The sequence below is a fragment of the Helicoverpa zea genome, chromosome 23 (assembly GCF_022581195.2).
Source record: "Helicoverpa zea isolate HzStark_Cry1AcR chromosome 23, ilHelZeax1.1, whole genome shotgun sequence".
Classification (NCBI taxonomy): domain Eukaryota; kingdom Metazoa; phylum Arthropoda; class Insecta; order Lepidoptera; family Noctuidae; genus Helicoverpa; species Helicoverpa zea.
The window spans coordinates 7,500,057-7,520,675 of NC_061474.1; positions in this window are offsets into that span (position 1 = coordinate 7,500,057).

The following is a 20,619-nucleotide window of genomic DNA, read 5'->3' on the forward strand; positions in this document are numbered from 1 at the left end:
CTTCTGAATCTTCTATCGACGTGCTGTATCACTAAATGCTCATTGATAAGCACTGAAGCAGCAGGAGTAAGGACATACACTCCTGCGGCACTAGTACTTAGGAACAAGACTTAGTTTGTTTCTTTCTTCTTTTTTCTTCTCTTTTCTCTTCTTTTTCAGGTATACAATACAATAGAATTTTTCAGGTATAGGTATACAATAAGAATATTTATTTGCATGAAACATGGTTTGATATAGGTGTTACATTAATTATGACATTGTTCTGCATATTGTTTAGTAATAGAACTAAGAAAAAATGGTCCTTAGATACGTGATTAAAATGATACAAATTATTCAGATACCTAATTAAGCTATTTAAAAACAGGGCCATATAATATTAGACGGTATAAGAAGGTTACAAAAAAGCCGTAAAGCTGAAAGAGGGTCCAGCCCAGGAACCTATTTACAAACTATAGGCTCAGTGTAAAAATTACCACAAAAAAATAAAAACGCTTTATTTTGCATTGATTTCGCAAAATGGTTTGCATTAATGATAGGACCCAATAAAATATACATTATCCATTCAGACAGGATTTACGCCTAATTTTGTAACACCTTGTATAAACGAAAACTTATCCTGGAAAATGACAGGTAATAATTGTTGTTTGAAAAAAAAATACAAGAACAGTTATAAATTATGTCTATTAACCACCATGGTAGGTTGCATACCTAGCCTGTTCTCTATGATTCATTCATGACCGCAATGTGCTCATAATGTGAAGAACAATTTAAATTAAGAACTGGTAACTTGACGCCTCGTAAGTAGGCGTATGAGCACTAATTTCGTTTTATGTGTAGGTGTTATATTTCTAGGTTTTATAGCTTTTTGAGTACTTAGAAGGCGCTTTATTTTAATGATCTTGATGCTGATTAAGGGCGCGTAGTAATGAAATTTTAGAATGTAGCTTGTGGGGTATCGTCAATTTTAGATTGGTCATGTTATCTTAGGAAAATTCTGAGGTATTAAAATCAATAGGAAACCTGAAACTATGTGTGAAACATTTTCATACCGTTTTTCAAGTCTTTATTAAGACATTGCTAGATCAACTAACAATACGATAGTTACAACTAGTTAAATTCAATATTTTTTATTGAACTGTCAAAAACGGCTTCTATCTTCCTATGCAATTTTTATCGAAATGCAATATTTTGCTGATCAGTTAAAAATAATTTCCATAGTTTTCCATCAAAACAATACCTAAATGAAAGTTTTCCAAGTGAATACGGTAAAAGATTTATTTTCGACCTATTCAACTAAAAAAGAAAACTATCCATTCCACAGCAAAAAGGTTACACGTCATTCTAAAGAACGGTTTATTTTAAATTTTCGAATAAAGAACGGCATGCGCACAGTCAGCCAGCACCACTGAACATGTGTACTAAATAATTGTGATTCCAGACGGAGTTAATTGATCCTCAGTTCGTGCCAGTCGCGTCTGTATGCCAGTAATATGAAAGATAGCTTTGAATAAAGTTCTCTTTGCAATTTCTGTAGAATTATGTAGGTAAGTTTGGTCAAAATAAGGCATTAAAAAGGTCATATTCAGAAGAAAGTACTGCCTATTTATTTTTTGTAAATCACTAGCAAGTTGCACTGTTGTTTTTTTAAGTAGTCAATGATTACACAATTCAGGTGTTGCTAATAGATTTTTTAGCTTAAATTACATGACATTAACGTACCAAATTACCACTCAAAACTCAAATAAACACTAGCACTTCAAACTCGCGAACACAAAGTAAAAAATAATAAAAATAATCAACTTTCAGAGCACATGCAGCTCTCAGCACCGAGTAGCACATCTTCACTTTTATATTGCTCAATTGATCACATCCGCGCTCCAGAGCTACGAATCTATTAGACCTGGCCTTTGAAAACAAAATGACTAGCGGTACCGCGGACCTGGTACATAAAGGGCTTAAGAAGGAACATGACGGACTTTAATCAGTAAGAGTCTGACACTCCCTCACGCTGCACCCAGAGCTGGGGATTCCCATAAAAAATAGTGACATAATGGAAAATCGCCTAATGTAGCGCGCCAAAATGTGGGTGAGCAGACGACGAACGTTACTATTTTCGCCCTAATACACCTTCAGGACCCGACCATTTTTTGTAATATCAAAAATCATTGACAGATGTCTCAAAGAACCCGAACGCCCCGATAGTTCACTCGTAACTGATAGTGTTGGTCCAGACCTAGAAGAAGGCGCCTGACCTACCTGCATTATGGCATCTGCGCTCATCTTTCCTTAGGGCCTGTACGCACTGTCGACTAGTCGCTGGTGACCAAGTCGCCAGTGACTGTTACTTTCATTACTTTAAATAAGGTGTTACGCACTTGGTCGTACGTGTTACGTAGTTTTAGTAGTGTGTAGTTTCGCGTATCAGTCATTCTTAGACTAAACCGCCGGTTTTTGGCTATGTTTCGGTCGCCGAGAGACTGAGTCGCCGCCGACTAGTCGACAGTGCGTACTAGCCCTTAGTCTGTAGTTCAACTAGTGTTAATTCGACTAATCTGATCAATTGATCGAAGTGAGATTTAAACGGTGGCACCCACCCTAGGTTCGTTAATTGTTTTATCTGACCATTGATCAGAGAGACGTTATTATTTGTCAGTATTTTTATTGAGATTTTTTTTCAGAAGTAAGTAGATTTGATATTTTGTTTTCAATGTACGTTTCTTTTTTGAGCCATCAGGATTTGGATTGCATTAGTAATTTATAATCAAAACAGACTATTGTTTCGATTTTTGATACCAGATAATTATTTTCTATCATTAGAAATGATAAATAATTTTGAATGGGTCATTGTACGTTATAAATAAATATACTATGTCTATGAATAATGTTTCCTCCAATATTTAAGTCTCTATATTATTGTGCTAAGTAATGTTCGCGGGGGATATGATAAACAAAAGGTTATCTTTTGTCCCAATAATCTAGGTATTGTCTTGTTCTTACTAAATAAGAACTTACACGATAAAGTTCTAAAGTGTCGTCGGAGGATAATGACGAGAGAGTTCTAAACTTACTGTGGACTTAAATGAAAACCTAAATATTCTTTTTCATCACCTGCCTAGCCTTTCCCAACTATGTTGTGGTCGGCTTTCAAGTCTAACCGGATGCAGCTGAGTACCAATGTTTTACAAGGATTAACTGCCTATCTGACCTCCTCAACCCAGCTGCCCGGGCAACCCAATACTCTTGGGTAAGACGGGTTGACAGACTTACTGGTATCTGGCTACCCGTAGGTAATGGCTGCCAAAGATGTTCAATGACAGATGGTCATCTTAGAATTATTTTTCTCTCAATATTTTTTTTACTATAACCAGTCTGTAAACACAAAGTTCAACCTCTAATCACAACAATATTATTCGTAGACACATACTTATTCAAGAAACAAATACATATGCAAATAACACACGTGGCCTGTCTATACATTATGTCAGCAACGTGCGCTCCCATATGGCCGCGGGATGAATGACCAGTTTTCGGTAGCGCCAACTAAACGCAATTAAAAAATACGTTTAAAAAGTTTCATTGCTGCGGCTATGTGAAGCGTTTGAAATAAGGTTAGTTACGAATTTTGTTTATGGTGGTCGTTGCTTTTATGTTTTTTTTCTTACGTTCGAAATTTAAATTTTTTGTAGAGAATTTATAAAAAAAAAAAAAATAGGTAAGTAGGTTCTTGTACGCTGCGTTACAAACAAAATTGTTAATGTTATTAATTCCTTGTGCGAAAAATAGGTACTGACCTAATTAAATAGGCTTTTTTCTGCTCGAATTTATCTCGTTTTGATAACCTTTTCATTTCAAGTTAATTAATATATCTACACGTACACAATTAAATTATTGTAGATCTCACTTAGAGGGATAAATTAGCTTTATCATGCCTAAATAGGTACTTTACCTATGACTGGCCCAAAATAATAGATAAGTAGAGCGTTTACTCATATCGGGCCTTCACAAAGAATAAGAGAAAAAAACATTCGAATTTTAAAAACAGTTTTTTGAAATTTGAAAACCAAAACTAATCATAGATCACGCACCCATTATGAAGTAAAACAATCCTTAAGGCGGAGTCTAAACAATGCCAGTCGTGAACTATAAATAAATAATAAAGTGCTGTTTACTTTGGCCACAAGTTCATCACCCTGTCGCGTTACCGTTATCTGAATAATGCTCATCTTTGACATTTGCCCTTACTATCGGCCGGTCGAGTTGCCACCCCGCTTTATCAAAACGCCCATAGACAGTCTTCAACTTATTTGTTCATTGACAGTTCTCACAATGGGCCAATTTATTTTTGAAAATAGAACACGGTCCATTCATACTTTTTTAATGCCATAGTGGTCTATTGAAGGCGAAGATGCGACAATATTGTGCCAATAATGAGACCTCTGTGTGAAGAGTCGAGTTTCTCGCGTCATTAATATAATTTATATTGATCTTGTATAATGCAGTTATTGTTATTTTGTTGATTGTGACTGAACATACCATTAGAATATTCAGAAACATCACTATCTTAAATCATATTAGTCCTTTCGACCTTAGCGTAAAAGGACCAAAAGAAATTTCACTCCGTTTTAAAAGTTAACGTACAAAATACAACTGCTCTCTAGAATACGAGTACCCGCCATAGTCGTGCTGGCCCACTTAAATTAGTACCTAATTGGCTAATTAACAAATGGTTAAGTCATGATAAGAGCGAAGTTCTCTCTAGTTTCGTAAAATAGGCATGCGTTTAAAGAAAAAAATCATCTTTATTTTTTTTTGTTATGATAAAGTAAATAGGAGAGATAGAGTAAAAACATTTTTATCAGTAACAATAAATAAGTATCATTCTTCCTATGTATATGCTGGATTATATTATATTTAGGTAATTTTTATTTCATCTCACTCAGGAAACCAATTTTTAATGTAAGCATTCATTTTATTTGCAATAGATACCTAAGTTTTCATTGGGGAATTACTACTGCCTATTTATTTTGTAATTTTAAAGTCATCATTGTGGTTATAACAACAAGAAATAATGTAGGAAGTTAATACTATAATTGACACATGATGGTGGTATTCCAATTTTTTTCTTTAAAAAGGCCAAAGTCCGTTATGTATGAATCACTGGAAAGACCCAAAGTCAGGTCAACAACAAATAATACCTAAGTAAAGTGGAATAAGCTAAAATAAAAACTGACTGTCCATAACACTTTCACGGTCATAATGGATAGATTGAAATTAAGGAGATAGATTTAAACCTAGGCACGGCGTGATTGATTGGTAAGTACCCAATATACAGGCATACCTAGTTTGGGATGAATATTGTTAAATTGCTTGTAACATTTTCATGAAAAATTTGTGTCTATATTTTGCTTACGAGAGAAAAAAAAAATCTGAAGTAATTTCAGAGACAGATAAAGATACTGAAAACAGCTGGTAAGCCAACAATCCAAAGAACACCCAAGCAGACACACAAATTACATTCTTCGACTGTAGAACACCACTGCAAATTAGAGACCGCGAGCCAGCATTCCACCACACAGCAGACTAAACAGTCGGCCGATAGTTGACACACAATCTTTATTCCAATCAAAGTTTGGTGTACAAAGGTCGTGGTGGCATAGTGGGTAAAGAACCAACCTCTCAAATATGAGGGTGGGTTCGATTACAAGACATGCAAGTATCAATGCAACTTTTCTAGGTTTGTATGTACTTTATAAGTATACCTTGGATAACAATGACTGATTAAAAGGTGAAGGAAACCTCTCGAGGAAACCTGGACTATATGTATGTCTGAAATCACCAACCCGCATTGAGCAAGCGTGGTGATTAATGTTCAATCCTTCTCCGTCTGAGAGGAGGCCTGTACCCAGCAGTGGGACGATAAAAAGTCAGATGATGAAACAAGGTTTTCTTTCAGTCTGATACCGGCCAAATACCTGATCTTTGTATCCAAACAATGATGATGAGTCCAAAACAAACTATCGGCCGACTAAAAATTTGCAGTCTACTTTAACTAAAGTTGATTGATGAATGATTCACAGCAACAGTCGTTGTAATGTTCTAAATGGTGTGATCACGTCATACAATCGTGGTGAGCATTGTGGATCAACTTGAATGGACATAGCATTCCATTAATTTATTTATCCTCAAAATATTTTTCCTCGTTTTTCTGTTTTAGCGTGAGTGACGTCGAATCTTTGGATTGCAATTGATTTGGTTTTGGTTTTGTCTTTGAGCAGTATTTTTTGTTTTCTATTCTATAATAAAATCTATTATAATATAATATATATTTTCTTCTATCGGCCGTCTGTTCTGTCTATTTTCTATTCTGTTATCGTTTGTATTCTATTTTTTATATACTCTATCCCCAGTTTCGTCACCAGCTTGTCACTCATCGTTATTTGTTTCTGAATATTTGTCTCATTTTATCTTCAATAGCTTCAATCACGTTGCTGAATTAGCTTCATTTTATAATTCATCAACGAAATATGCACAAATACCAAGGTATGAAACTGTGCTATTGCTATGTTATGTTATTCACCTTTATTTTACGATGTAAATTTTATTTATACATGTCCTTAAGAGTGTCCTATAAGACTATTATTTAGATGCTTACAAGGGTCTCAAAAACTATATCACGATCTACAGACAGCAGAGAGATTGATAGATATAATAGAATTCAAAGATAAGGAGTAGTAAATTATAAACTGTTTACAGAAAATTAGAAGTCAAATCAATTAGTAAATGCAAGCGATTAGTACTAACCTTAAAGTAACATGAGACAAGAAAACAAGTAATTCTTATTAACAGTCGGGTAAAAAAAGCAAGAAGAGTAAACAAGTAGCTCAAACAGATGTGTTAGTTAAGTCAAACATTATAAGTATAAATTAAATTCATCATCCTCATCCTCCGAGCCTTTTCCCAAACTATGTTGGGGTCGGCTTCCAGTCTAACCGGATTCAGCTGAGTACCAGTGCTTTACAAGAAGCGACTGCCTATCTGACCTCCTCAACCCAGTTACCCGGGCAACCCGATACCCCTTGGTTAGACTGGTGTCAGACTTACTGGCTTCTGACTACCCGTAACGACTGCCAAGGATGTTCAATGACAGCCGGGACCTACAGTTTAACGTGCCATCCGAAACACAGTCATTGGTGTCTAAGATATACTTAGAAAGTACATACAAACTTAGAAAAGTTGCATTGGTACTTGCCTGACCTGGAATCGAACCCGCGCCCTCATACTCGAGAGGTTGGTTCTTTGCCCACTAGGCCACCACGACTTTTTTTTCCACCACGACTTTTTTTTTTTAAGTATAAATTAAATTCCTCTGTCGATAATGTTTCATATTACACCCCTTCAACTTTGTTTATATTCTCTTACAGCCGATCCCTATGTCATATCTATCTGTTGATTTGCTTACTGGAGATAGGATTTTGAAATTAGCTCCATGTGGGTTGCGGGATTGTTCGAAGGAGTTACCGCGGCCCTGGAACATGATGATTATGATGTCCTACCCGATTATCGGCTACGGCGGCTTCTCTCATGTAAGGAGGTTAGGCAACTGCGCAGTATTATAGTGCACAAGCATTTGCACAGACATAGGTGCACTCACTATTCCTTCACTCTCGTAGCCCGATGGGACGGCAATCCGACATGAAGGGCTTCAGAAAGAACATGGTGGGTTTTAGTCAGTAAGAGTCTGACACTCCCTCAACCGGAGGGGTCATTTGATAATTTCCCACCAAACTCAGCCCCATACAAGTACCTAATGTCAAACTCCTATCTCCAGTATGTTAAACAAGAGATAGATATTATATAGGAAGCGGCCATTAGACACCCGCATACAGATAACGCTTTGAAGCATTTATATTGTAAATTTTGACGTTTATTAATGTTTCTCATGTTATTTTATACAGCTGACTTTTTGACCTCAACATGTTTGTAAGTACTTTACTTATCGCGGCGAAGAATTATAGTATTCACTCGTAGGAAAGTTCTTAAGTATTGTGATAATGTATGTGTCTGTTTATCCTACTGTAGGGCAAAGGCCTGGAAAAGGAAAAATGAGAATTCTAGTTGTTTACGATTTAAAGACTCTACTGAATCTCGTCTAATTAAATTTTCCTTAACATACGTGCCTGCAGCGATAGATAGGTATGTAATCTTCCGAAACCAACAAAATTGATTCCTACATACATATTAGAATATCAAAACTATTTTAGTATGTAACTATAGAATTTTCCATTTTTTTGGGTGTCGTGACATTCTTACAAGATACTTATACAGTTTGAGATTACCCTTTGTTTACCGTCTTGTCAACAACTGGTGATTAAAATTAATAAACAAGAGCATTTGGAGCGCATTAATGTAAATTTAAAGGAATAATCTTACAGTCGACTTATAATAAATCGTACAAATGTGAAACTCAGCTTACAAAATAATATTAAAGTATGTAGAGTTTATCCTCTTTTCTTAGTTATTATTATTAAAAACGCTATCAAATAAATATAAAGCTGGACTAATTCTGCATTTACAAGTGCACTGCCCTTTAAACATGCAGGCCACAAAGAATTCTAACTCACCACTCAATAAAAAATAAAAAAGATGATGCATAAAGTATGTATATCCATTTCCAACTGTCACTGCTTAACGTCAAACTGAACACTTGAATTTAGAACGACCGCCACGTTCGCTATTTGAAATGAAACTGCATGAGAGCCAATATGGCTGCGCACGACGCGCGTCGCCTGCGCACGGATGCTGACTACTCCTTAACTAACTTTGATTAGCTTTAAATAGTGAAGCCCACATTATCTACTTATTCCATTGAGCTCTCGCGGGGAGGTGTGGGACTCCCTTTATTTTGTGAATCGTTATTGTAACTGTGTAAGTCGACTACTTAAATATGAACCCTGCTGTTTAGGTACACCGGTTATAACGTAGGAGGAAATTTTTATTGTTATTTGATATCTCAAGGAAAACAAAAGGATTTCCTTCATGAGTTATTGGTAAAGTCTTACATTATTATAGGAATTTGTGTTATAATTTTTCAAAGTATTATGGAGTGCCCGAACGAAGTAAAATTCGTTTTGAATCACTTGCACCTGCAACTTTAAGATAGGCATGCACTCATTTAGTTGGGCTCTGCTAATTTGCTGACGTAAATCGCGTAGGCGCCGAAGATCAATTGTAATGTGATCCGATTTGATATAATTACGGAAAAGGCAATCTCACTTTCGCTTAGAAGCGTTCAATAATTATTAAATCGTTTAAGAATTACGTTTTAGTATCTGAAAGGTTTTAGTATTCTCCCTATTTGATGAATGACCTATCAAACACATACATTTTCTCATAGTACGATTAGTAAAAGTATTTAAGAATAAACATAATAACCAATAACTTGAAGTACATTTAATAATGTGAATAATTTGGAAATAATATTAATAGAAAAAATACTTCTAAGCGTTATCCGCGAAGTTGTCGTGTTATATCATTTATTTAAAGTATCAACGGATAATATTATTTTTATCTCTAAAAGATCAATGTTTTAGACTCACTGACGGTTAATTTCGGTAATCTATTAATTTGAGCCAAAATTAAAATAATTTTGAAAAAACCCGAAACAACTTGTTTATATAGGAGAGATAGAGTTAATAATGTGATGGTGATAAAAAAGTAACCACGCCGAACACGAAGCCACGTAGGCTTATTTTTATTCCTTTATTTTTTTTTTTATTCCTATATGTCCTATTTAAGAAATAACAAAATTATGTACTTTACAACATCATTCATGTCAATCCAATGCTATGCTTAGGCCTCTTTCAGCCTGCCGGGGTTTGTTTTAATTTGTTTTGGAGATTATTCGTAAGAAGTAAGAGTTGCTGTAGCCCTGATACACAAAGGGCTATAAAAGGATCATGGTGTGTGTGAGTCACTTCAGCCAGAAGGATCGTGGAGTGAAACTCCCTCATGCTGAACCCACAGAGGGAAAGCACCCATGGATATGAATCGCAGACCAGTTGAAGGATTCCATATTTAATCTCTTATGGAAAGAATTGCACCTCTACCTCTAACATTAATCATAGGTTTCAATCTCGCAAAATCAACTTGCAAACATCACTTTTATACTATGATAAGTTTACAATGTGCATCAAAAGAAATGCATAAATATTTGCTAATATTGATAAATAATGTAGAAAATGGACGCTGCAGTTCTATGTACATACAAAAATATTTTTTGCATCTGAGAATCGATTTTCTTATTTAGGTCAAGCTATATTAACATGGGCATTTTGCAATTGAGAATGACAACCTATGAATTGAAAGATTGCTTTGTGAGCACAGGGAGGGAATTAACATTCAAACTTTAGTACATAAGGGATGGTTATTTGGCGTTTTTGTACATAAGGGATATAAAAAAACTCGATGCTTATTTTAAGCTAATCCGCTGTTCCAGTCGTACTCCATGGAAACTACTTCTTGTCCCCAATACACAGTAGCTTGTACCTCTATATAGCTCTCCTCAATAAATTGGCAATACCTACAACACTGGAATATTTTTTCAAATCGGACCAGAGGCTCCTGAGATTAGCTATTAAAATAGAAAATAATTCCGCACAATGATCATAATTACTTTCGACTCCGATAATAGAATAGTTCTATCAATAATATAATCTATTTATTAGAATATACTTTGTCAATAATATATTTCAGTTTCCAATGAAAACGTCTGAATAAACCATTATGAAGAAATTACTCTCAAATTCATGAATATTACTGCTTCTAACCGAATTCGAAAATTTAAATAATTTGGTCAACCATAACATCCTACTCATATTGTCATTTCCGGCGGAAGTATCTCGCTTATTCTTACATACTTAATTGAATTTAATTCAATTAACTTGCTCACTATACACTAGTTAAACGATCCCGTCGTATTATTTCGAATAAATAGTTATTTACTGAACAAAAGTGGTCCATTTTTAACTAGAAACAGTAAAAAGACCACATGAGTGTAAAAATATAAAAACTACAACGTCTACAACACAGTTTATTTTTTCTCATTTTTTTTTGTATGATTTGTTAGTCATTCGTTCTAAAACTGTTTGATGGTCTTTAATGAAACTTCGCAGTTAAATTGCTTAATCAGACATACTGATACTTTTTATCCATATGCTGAAAACTCCCTTGGGACGCGGGTGAGGTGAAAAAGAGCAGAAGATAGTTCGTCATTCAAACTGAGTTTACCAGCCAGATATACAGTCATTATGACGTTCCTTTTTACATTGAATCAGGATGAATAAGATTGACATCGGACCCCTGACCTTTCTCATTTAAAAAAGTATTGTCGTATTAAGATTTGATTGGTCCGGATATTTTGAAAAGGGAATGGATTTAGGCTTTCGTTTATTTTAGACTTTTAAAAGAAACTTTTTATCTTTTATGTAATAATTTTATGTCATTGTTATCATTATAGGCTTAGTGCTTAGAAATTTTACAATAAATAGGAATTATGAAATACAATGATTTGAAAAAAAAAAAGAAATAAATTTATATGAACCAGTATTCTAATTTTTAAATTAAATACAGTGTTAAGAAGTTAAATGGAAATGGCCCTTCGAGGAATATACATATATCATCGCAGCATCGTATCGCGATTCCAAAGGCAAAAAAAATATTTTGAAAATATTACAATAAAAAAAATCTAAAATCCCAAATCCTACTACACAAAATATACATAGACGTAACATAGCTACGGACCGATTCACACCGTGCGTCGATTTAAATCCATTAGGCTTGGTGCACAATAAGTGCTAACTTCCTTATTTGGGAACCCCGAGTTCTTTGTGATTCGATGCATCGCACAATACTGGGTATATTCTAGAAGCTGTATTGCAATCTGGGTACTGGGGACTTTTCCACTGCTTTGCTTGAATGGTAATAGGTGATTGGTGTGTCGTTGACACCCTGTGATGAGCTGGGATTAAAGGTTGAACTTACTCTCTCCTCGCTTCAACTCTTTGTAGAAATTTAATAATATACTCGAGTTCGAATGATATTTGTTTATTTTTATGATTTTTTTTATTTGGGTCCATTATTTAGAACATTGTGCAAGAAATTGTGATATAAAAATACAATAAGAACAACATGCGAAAAGTGAGTTTAAATTGAACTAACTTGAACCAAGAAATTTAAAATATATTACACAAAGTAAAGAACGCTATATAAAAATGTAATTAAACAAATCAACATCGCTAGTTTGAATAAAAAAAAAATCTTCAATATAGGGGAATAGTTCGCCGTCAACTAAAGTAAGCAACGAAGGGCTATATTTGACAAACAGCCGATCGAAACGTACTTAAAATGATAACGAATGAATACCAACTTTACTCTAATAAAACCTACTATATTTTTTCAGACTTTCAGCCTCATGTTGAAGATGCTTCATTGGCCTTGATGATAAATAGATTTTGAATGGCTTTATAAAAAAAAAGCCAGACAATATCTACTTATGACCACAACCAAGTTAGATCCATACGCAGTGTATAAAAAAAAAAAAAAACAAAAATGTACATACATGTGACACAAAAAACAATCTTGACTTAACCTGAAACATGCTTTGAGGATAACTTCTAATTTTCCAGTCAGTTACAAAAACAAACTTTTGACATAGCATTAGGAGTCGGTGTCTTCAAGTTATTAATTTTGCTACCATATGACGAAGTAAGTATCCACGGACACAAAAAAATACAGTTGGTCAAATTAAGAACATCATCGTCCTTATTGGAAAGAATTAATAGTAAAATTTTAGAACTATTTAGGTACTTCCCGTTCCCTAATTTCTGGTAGTTTAGCACTTGTGTAAGTTATTTACTGACGTAAATCTAAGCAGAATTTGTCGAGCTTTAATGAAAATAAAGCTGGACATAATCTACTTATATCCACAACAGTACAATTCAATTGTTTTGCACCTCAAAAGCCACCATTCTCGAACAATAATATGCTTGTTATTGGTACTAAGTAGAAAGTGTTCGGGTTTAAATATGTTTCAAAAAATCCAAACAAAATCTACTTATACCGATAGCAAGACGAGTTCTTCTGAAATAATACAAAAAATAAAAGTAAAAAAATAGAGTGGTTAGTTAGTGAATGGGTTGTTAAGAAGGAATATTTGCCGTAATTATAAGCAGGAATATTTCGGCTTTTAATTACAAAACAAGCCGGAAAAATCCTACTTAAGATCACAACAAGATTTCAGAAGTAGTATTAACGATAAATTGGAATATACTCCATATACTTAGGTACTAATGTTCTCTCTCGATCCCGAAGTTTAATTTTTCTAATCAAATATAAGCAGACTTTGCATGGCTTTGATTAAAAAAAAAGCCAAACAGAACCTACTTATATTCAATTGAAAACCATCAGAAATATATTGAGAACGCGAAGTTTCTTCTGTGTAATTATAAGTACACATTGTAAAACTATAGCTGAAAAAATAGTGATACAATATCTACTTAATTTCACATCAAGAATATGCTGAAAGAAACCCTGTTAAAATGTACAAACGTCGGAATTAACTTTTTAACAACACTAGCTTCCGCCAGCGGTTTCACCCGCTTCCCGCAGAATCTACTTAACACACTCAGATGAAAAGTACCCTATAGTATTCTTTGATAAATGGGCTATTAAACACTGAAAGAATTTTTCAAATCGAACTAATATTTTCTGAGATTATCGCGTTCAAATAACCAAACTCATGATACACGAAACGAGAATTTTCAAAATTGACTTTACACCTTGTTAAAGTTAACACGATATGAGGGCGTAGTGTACTGATACATATTTATTTAAACCAAACCTATTTATATAAAGACAAACAATAAGACAGCAGTAATTAGCTGTTGTTTTGGTCCTAGTAGCCGAAACGGTATCCTTAATCGATCTGTTTTCATTGTCATTAGTTTTAAGGTAGAAAGTTCTAATATTATAGTAAATAATACCTCATTACTTAATTAGTTGCTTTTCTAACAAAAGCTTTATTCTGTTTTCGTAATTTTATTGCAATGTTATTCATGGTGTTTATATCACGGAGTATATTGTAGTTTGCAGGTAAAACAAAAGTTGGTCCTTTGGTGCGAAAACTGATCCTGTGGTAGACACCTACCATCCATCCTCCGAGCCTTTTCCCAATCATGTTGGGGTCGGCTTCCGGTAGCCACCTACCTAATTAATATTTATTACTTTCATCTTTGCATTAGAATGTGTAAATAGAGATAAATTATGGATAGGTACTGAGGTTACTGTGAGGTGTCAACGTTTTCATTAAAGTTTTCTCATATTCTGGGACTCTATAGTGGGTACCGTGATGAGGCTGAAGATGTTTTTCAATAAATAGTCCTAAGAAAAAAAGGCCCTTATATGATTGTATTTTCAGAACAATATTTAACTTAGTATCGGTTTAATTTGATGCAACTAAGTAGGTAACAGTGTTTTACATGGAGTTAACCTCCATGACATAAGAAAATCTGATAATATTTGTATGTATTTAAGTTCGAAATCTTGTTATTAAGAAATCGTAATCATTGCTTGGTCTAGTAAGGAATTACTCCTTTGCTTTGCAATGGAGCGATGAGTTTTGTGTTGTATTACTTGTATTACTTGTATTGGCTATTCTTTGCTGTAACCGAGTTTTCCATCACTCCTTGATGAATATCTAAAGCCTGATCTACTTCTAGATTTTTCATTTCATAGTCATCATTCATTATAAATCTTTTTACTGTCCCATTGTGCAGAGCTGTGCACTTTTCTCATTCAGAGGATGATTGAGTATTAATCACCGTACTTGGTCAAGGCAGATTCGTATTTTCAGACTTAAAGTGCAAGGGTTCCACTTCTCAAGTAGGTACCTATACCGAATTTTCTAATGGCAAAACTGCTGTATATTTGTTCTCCAGGAATCGAACCCAGATTTTAGTTTTCGGTGTGCGTTTGAGAGATCGAATTCTTAAAGGCTTTACTTATATGGGACTCGAACCCCTAATAAGTAATTGTTTAGTTGGAATATTAGGTTCCAAAATAAAAGTCAGACTACAATTTCATTATATTTTATTACTTAGAGTAAAAGGTAGAAATTCAAATGAGTAGGTACCTATGAAAAAGACTGACATAGTATGATAAATAATTGAGTCTTAAATATAATACGTTCCAAATAATTGTGTTAGACAAAGAATCAATTAATTTTAGGCTAGCCATAAATTTTCTAAATCATAAATTGTTTATTACATAGGTAAACACATGCAGACATACGGATTAAGGAGTGAACCAGACTTAAATAAATTTAAAGGAAAAATAGATAATTTAGACTAGTTATAAGTTAACAAGTTTAATATTTTATTTAAAGACTCTTTGACTTTGACTTAGTCGAACTATTGCAACGGTTTTGTGTTCTTAGTATAATTTATGACTTTGGTACCATATATATATAAATGCATGGAATACATTGAACCTATTTAAATCAATTTTGGTACATAGATAGCCTAGCTAGAGCCTGAACAGGACATAAGCTATTTTTCATCATACATCATACACTCGGGACAGGATGGCGTTACGGATCAGGATGGAACCGCGAGGCACAGCTCAAAACATAACTTATTCTAAACCTTTAATTTTCTGGTCCTTCCGTCCGACATGCCACGTTCAAAACATCTTCATCATCTTCTTAGATTGTAGAATATAGTCAAGCGAGTTCATTTTGCGATCATCAAAACGAGCAAATATTCTCATCACTGCCCGTTAGTGACGGTCACAAACCAACTTCGCTTAACAGTTTAGTTTCTTCAATACCATCTTGTTTTGTGAGCTCTTGAAATCTCCGATATTGTCTTCATCATCTTCTTGTGGTGTGATGACAGTTTATTGTACCTAGTCTTGTTCCTTAATTCAATAAAAATGATAAGTCATCTAGAATTACAATTAATTAGTAACAATCAATTAATATCTAATTCAAATTTTGTTTTCTTATAGATAATCGGAAGGGATTGTAATTTCCCTTCAAAATCACATAACTATGTATAGTACCTAGTAGTACAAGAACATAAAGGAAGATACTTTGACATAAGAAACTTCGTAAAACAAACAATCAGATGAGATATCTTTCATAATCTTACGGTTATTTCTTACAAATTCTTCTTCATCTGCCTTGATCAAACACCTATGGAGAACCTACCTGGTAAAAACAAAACGTTTAATTACATCAATTTGGAAGGTAATCCAGTCTCTCTAAAGTATGATCCAGTCTGAAAAAATAAGCTTAGGTAATCTTATGATGTTTGAAAATATAGTCAGACTCTATGCAAACCAGAAAGAAGAGAAGTAAGCAGTATATTTGAACCTCTATGCGGATTCGAGGAAACTTCGAGAATGGCTTGTTAGGAGATTGAAAACTCGCAGCTTACACGATAAGAAGTTAACTTATATCTAACAATTCTTTTACACACAAATGCTATGACATTATCTATGGAACCACAACCTTTCGAATTCATAAAACCTTTTGTGTCTGTCTTTAAAAATAAATTGTAGGTACCTAATGTCGGTTACCACATCTCTGACTGGAAACAGAATACAGACAAAGTTACAATAGTGAGTGTAACACTTGAACAAATACTAACAGCCTTTAAGTTTGACTCATATTTGTACAATTCAATAACGATGAGCATTTTCACCTTGCAATGAGGTTAAAAATATAAGCTATATGTATATCCATTTGTTGCCACGGCGGGCTGATCGCTCTAAGATCAGCCAGCTGCGCAGGATATATTATAGTGCACAAGCATTTGCACAGACATAAGTGCACTCTCATGAGTGCACTTGTGTCTGTGCAAATGCTGTCCTATCGGGCTATGAAGCCCGATAGGACAGCAGAGAGGAGATCAGGTGCAGGACCGATATTTACTTACGTGCTCTGCGCGTCTTTGTGCGATGCACAAATAAATGTATTAATTCATCCAGAGTCTGGGGTGCGCTGTGCGAGTTTCATAGAAACCACAAAACAATTTCGGACTGAATAGGGAATTGAACCCGAAACTCCATGCCTGGTCAACAAGGCAGTCGTGATTCTAAACTTGGACACAAGATTTGATTAAAACACAAGAATTAGGACACATTTGGATGTTATTTTATCAAATTAAGGATTAATAGAGGCTGGGAGCCAATTATAACTAAGTATGAACATAGAGAATCCGTAGGTAAGTCCATGCGGTTTTTTCCCTACATTTCCTATATTATCTAACTTACCTGCATTTGTAAACAAGCATGTGTATGCAACTGCATCTACGGTGCTTAAATGGTTTGGTAATGTGCAATAGGGTTACCTACCTAATAGGTGGAATAATTACTTATGATATTAAAGGACCTGTCAATGAAGACATGGAAGAGAAGAGAATCATGGTTAATTTTGGTGGAACCTTTTCTGATTGGACTTCATAACTTCTTGGACGTATGTACGAACCACCATACACGTATAACTGTGCTTCAAATACCACGTGCTCCTATCAATTCAAATGCATTTAGTTGAGCTGCACATAATGATCTCTAACGATTGAAAAGACAGCCTATTCCATAAAATGTACACACATAAAACTTACCTGTACTTGATTATAGGTTTCCATATTTTATCCAAAGTTAATTTAATTATTGTTAACAATGAGAGATCCGTTTGAAGAGGTGATCGAGTGAGAACTGATCGGGATATCGTTTGTGGTCCGACAATGTAGGTCTTGCGAGCTATACCAAGCTGCCTTGCAGGTGCAGGGGTGTAGTTAGGCTGGGAGTTTTAAAAATGTATGATTTTTTTTTTGTTTTTATTATTGGCCATCTACGGTAGCGCAAAATTTTCTTTCGAAAATATGCTGGCCTTTTCTCGCTTCGGAGGAAGTTCTCGTGTTACCGGTAAACTAAAGCCTAGGCACATTAAACAGAGAAAGTGTAGCAAGCTTAAAAACAAAGAAACAACGACAATATTTTTACATAAAAAAGAATTCACGAATGTAAAAATATAAACATTGTGCACCAAATTAATGCTAATGATGTTTTCTTGTTTATCTGAAAGTTATTAAAGAAACAATAAGTTAAAACCAATAATTTCGTCTCGTTAATGAGACAATATTTACTTTCATCTAATGACCTTAGTTAATTATTTTGTTTACCTTGCTAGGTTCTATTATTACCTACTAGGCATAAGATTATAGGGCTCCTTAATCTCGCCTTGCTAATTACCTAACCGAAAACTAAAAAAATTGTAAATAAACTGACAAGAATATGTAATCTAAAATAAATTCAATATAATATATTCAATCATCAAGTTATAAAAAAATCTCCAGTACCTGTAAATAATAAAATGAAATAATTGATACAATATTCGTGTCGAAAGTGACATTTTAAAACATTTAAATGTATTGAGTACAGCCCTGTGTTCATGTGGTTTCATGTGTGTTCAAGTGTCTCCTATATTTGTTCTAATTCCTGCGTAAGAGTAACTCGGACTACGTAACATAATTTCTGTCTTCGACAATGATATCAAACTGACATGGATTTGCTTAAAAGCTTCTTAGGTTTCATATTGGTTCTGTCGGGGCTGCGGGATTGTTCGAAAGAGTTAGCGCGGCCCTGGTAGACACGGGGCTCCAGAAGGAACATGGTGGGTTTTAGTTAGTAAGAGACTGGCATTCTCTCCGCTGCACTCAGAGATCACCATCACAGACATCTGATGATTTCCATATAGACAAAAGAAAGTTGTGAGGAAGGTACACTGCAAGTTGGAGACTTCATTCACAAGTTTCATGAGTTTCGTTTAAGGAGAGGCAGCTATTAAAAGCTTCGTAGAATATTAAGTAGGTAAATCACTAGGTAACAAAAAGCTCGGGATTACCTACAAGAGGGAATTACTTCTCGCTACTTTTATATGTATAAAGTATAAAGCCTATGTCCTTTCTCAAACTCTAGACTGCCTGTGTATATTTTCAACAGTTTTTGCATGAACACCAGATAGACAGACAAGACAAGTCCAGCAGTCGACAGCATTTGGATGATATGACGAGATCGGTAGTACCGTTAACTTCAGGTCAGTGGTAACAGTTTTATAGGAAAATCGTACCTATTACTATTGGGTTAAGGTGCATGACTGTTACCACTGATGTGCAGTCTACCGTACCTACCCTGGAGACGGAGTTAGGCTTATCCGCATCAGGACGCAAACGAAGTCTTGAACAAGGCCTAGGTTCTTAGCCAACATAAAATTGAGTAACAGATTTTTGAAAGGAGTTTTCAATAGAAATAAGTACCTACTGCTGTTATTTATGTCAATCGCCATTCGTAAAATTGGAATGATCCAGTATGTAAACCCACAGTACAGAATGTTCCAGAAGGCCAACTTTGCTTGACAGTGCAATGGTTCTGGTAATTTAAAGGTATCTGACCTCCTCAAAACAGTTAGCCGGCTACTCGATACCCCTTGTTAGACTTTCTGTCTGCTGACAACCCGTAACAAAATGCTAACGATTATCATAAACTAGCTTCTGCCAGTGGTTTCACCCGCATCCCGTAGGAACCTCTGCACGAACCCGGATAAAAAGTAGCCTATAGCCTTCCTCGATAAATGGGCTATCTAACACTGAAAGAAATTTTCAAATCGGACCAGGGGCCCGATTCTCCTAAGTTAATAATGTCAAAATTGAATAGAAAACGAATCGCAATAGCAGTTTTAACCATATCGGGCATTCTGCTACTAATAAAAGACCAATCGTATTCGATTGACATTTGATTGGTGTGCGATTGGTCTGCTATTTTGGTGATTTTGGTCTATACGGTAGTTTGCTGTACAATCATTTTGCAATCGTAAATCATTTGCAGACAAAACGATTCATTATTGAATGACTGAAAAGGATAAAAATGTGCCACATACGCTTCAATCGTAATCGAGTCGGGATTGGATCTCAGTCGAATCGAGTCGAACGTGAATCGTATGGCGCTTAAGTATAATTAGGAGAATCGGGCCCCAGTAGTTCCTGAGATTAGCGCGTTCAAGCAAACAAACAAACAAACTCTTCTGATTTATAATACTAGTATAGACTTGTATAGATTCCGAAATGAGGAGGAACAAGACAGTCAGCTACCTATCCACGAACCGATTTTGTCAAGCTGTCTTATGTCATGAAGTTATTCCTCAGTAGGTAAGCCTGATGTTGATCTTCGTAACTTTTTCTGTGGTGTACAAGCCGAACTGTTTACATTTTAGTAGGTACAATTGAACAAATATTTCAGTATGTTTGCCTCCGAAATGTCCTCTTTCCCCTTCCAAGGTTCGCTTTTGTATGTTTTAATTACAAAATGTAACTTCTAACAATAGTTTGTAATTTTGCTATTGTCGATGTGTGCCTATAAGTATTTTACCAAATTAGAGCAGTGATGAAATATGTGTTGCCCAAATTAGGAACGCCTGGAATCCCAATGTATTGAGACCACATTATTTGATACCGAAGTTTTTTTTAATTTCCTGGTAGGTATAAGTATGTAATACCGAACCTC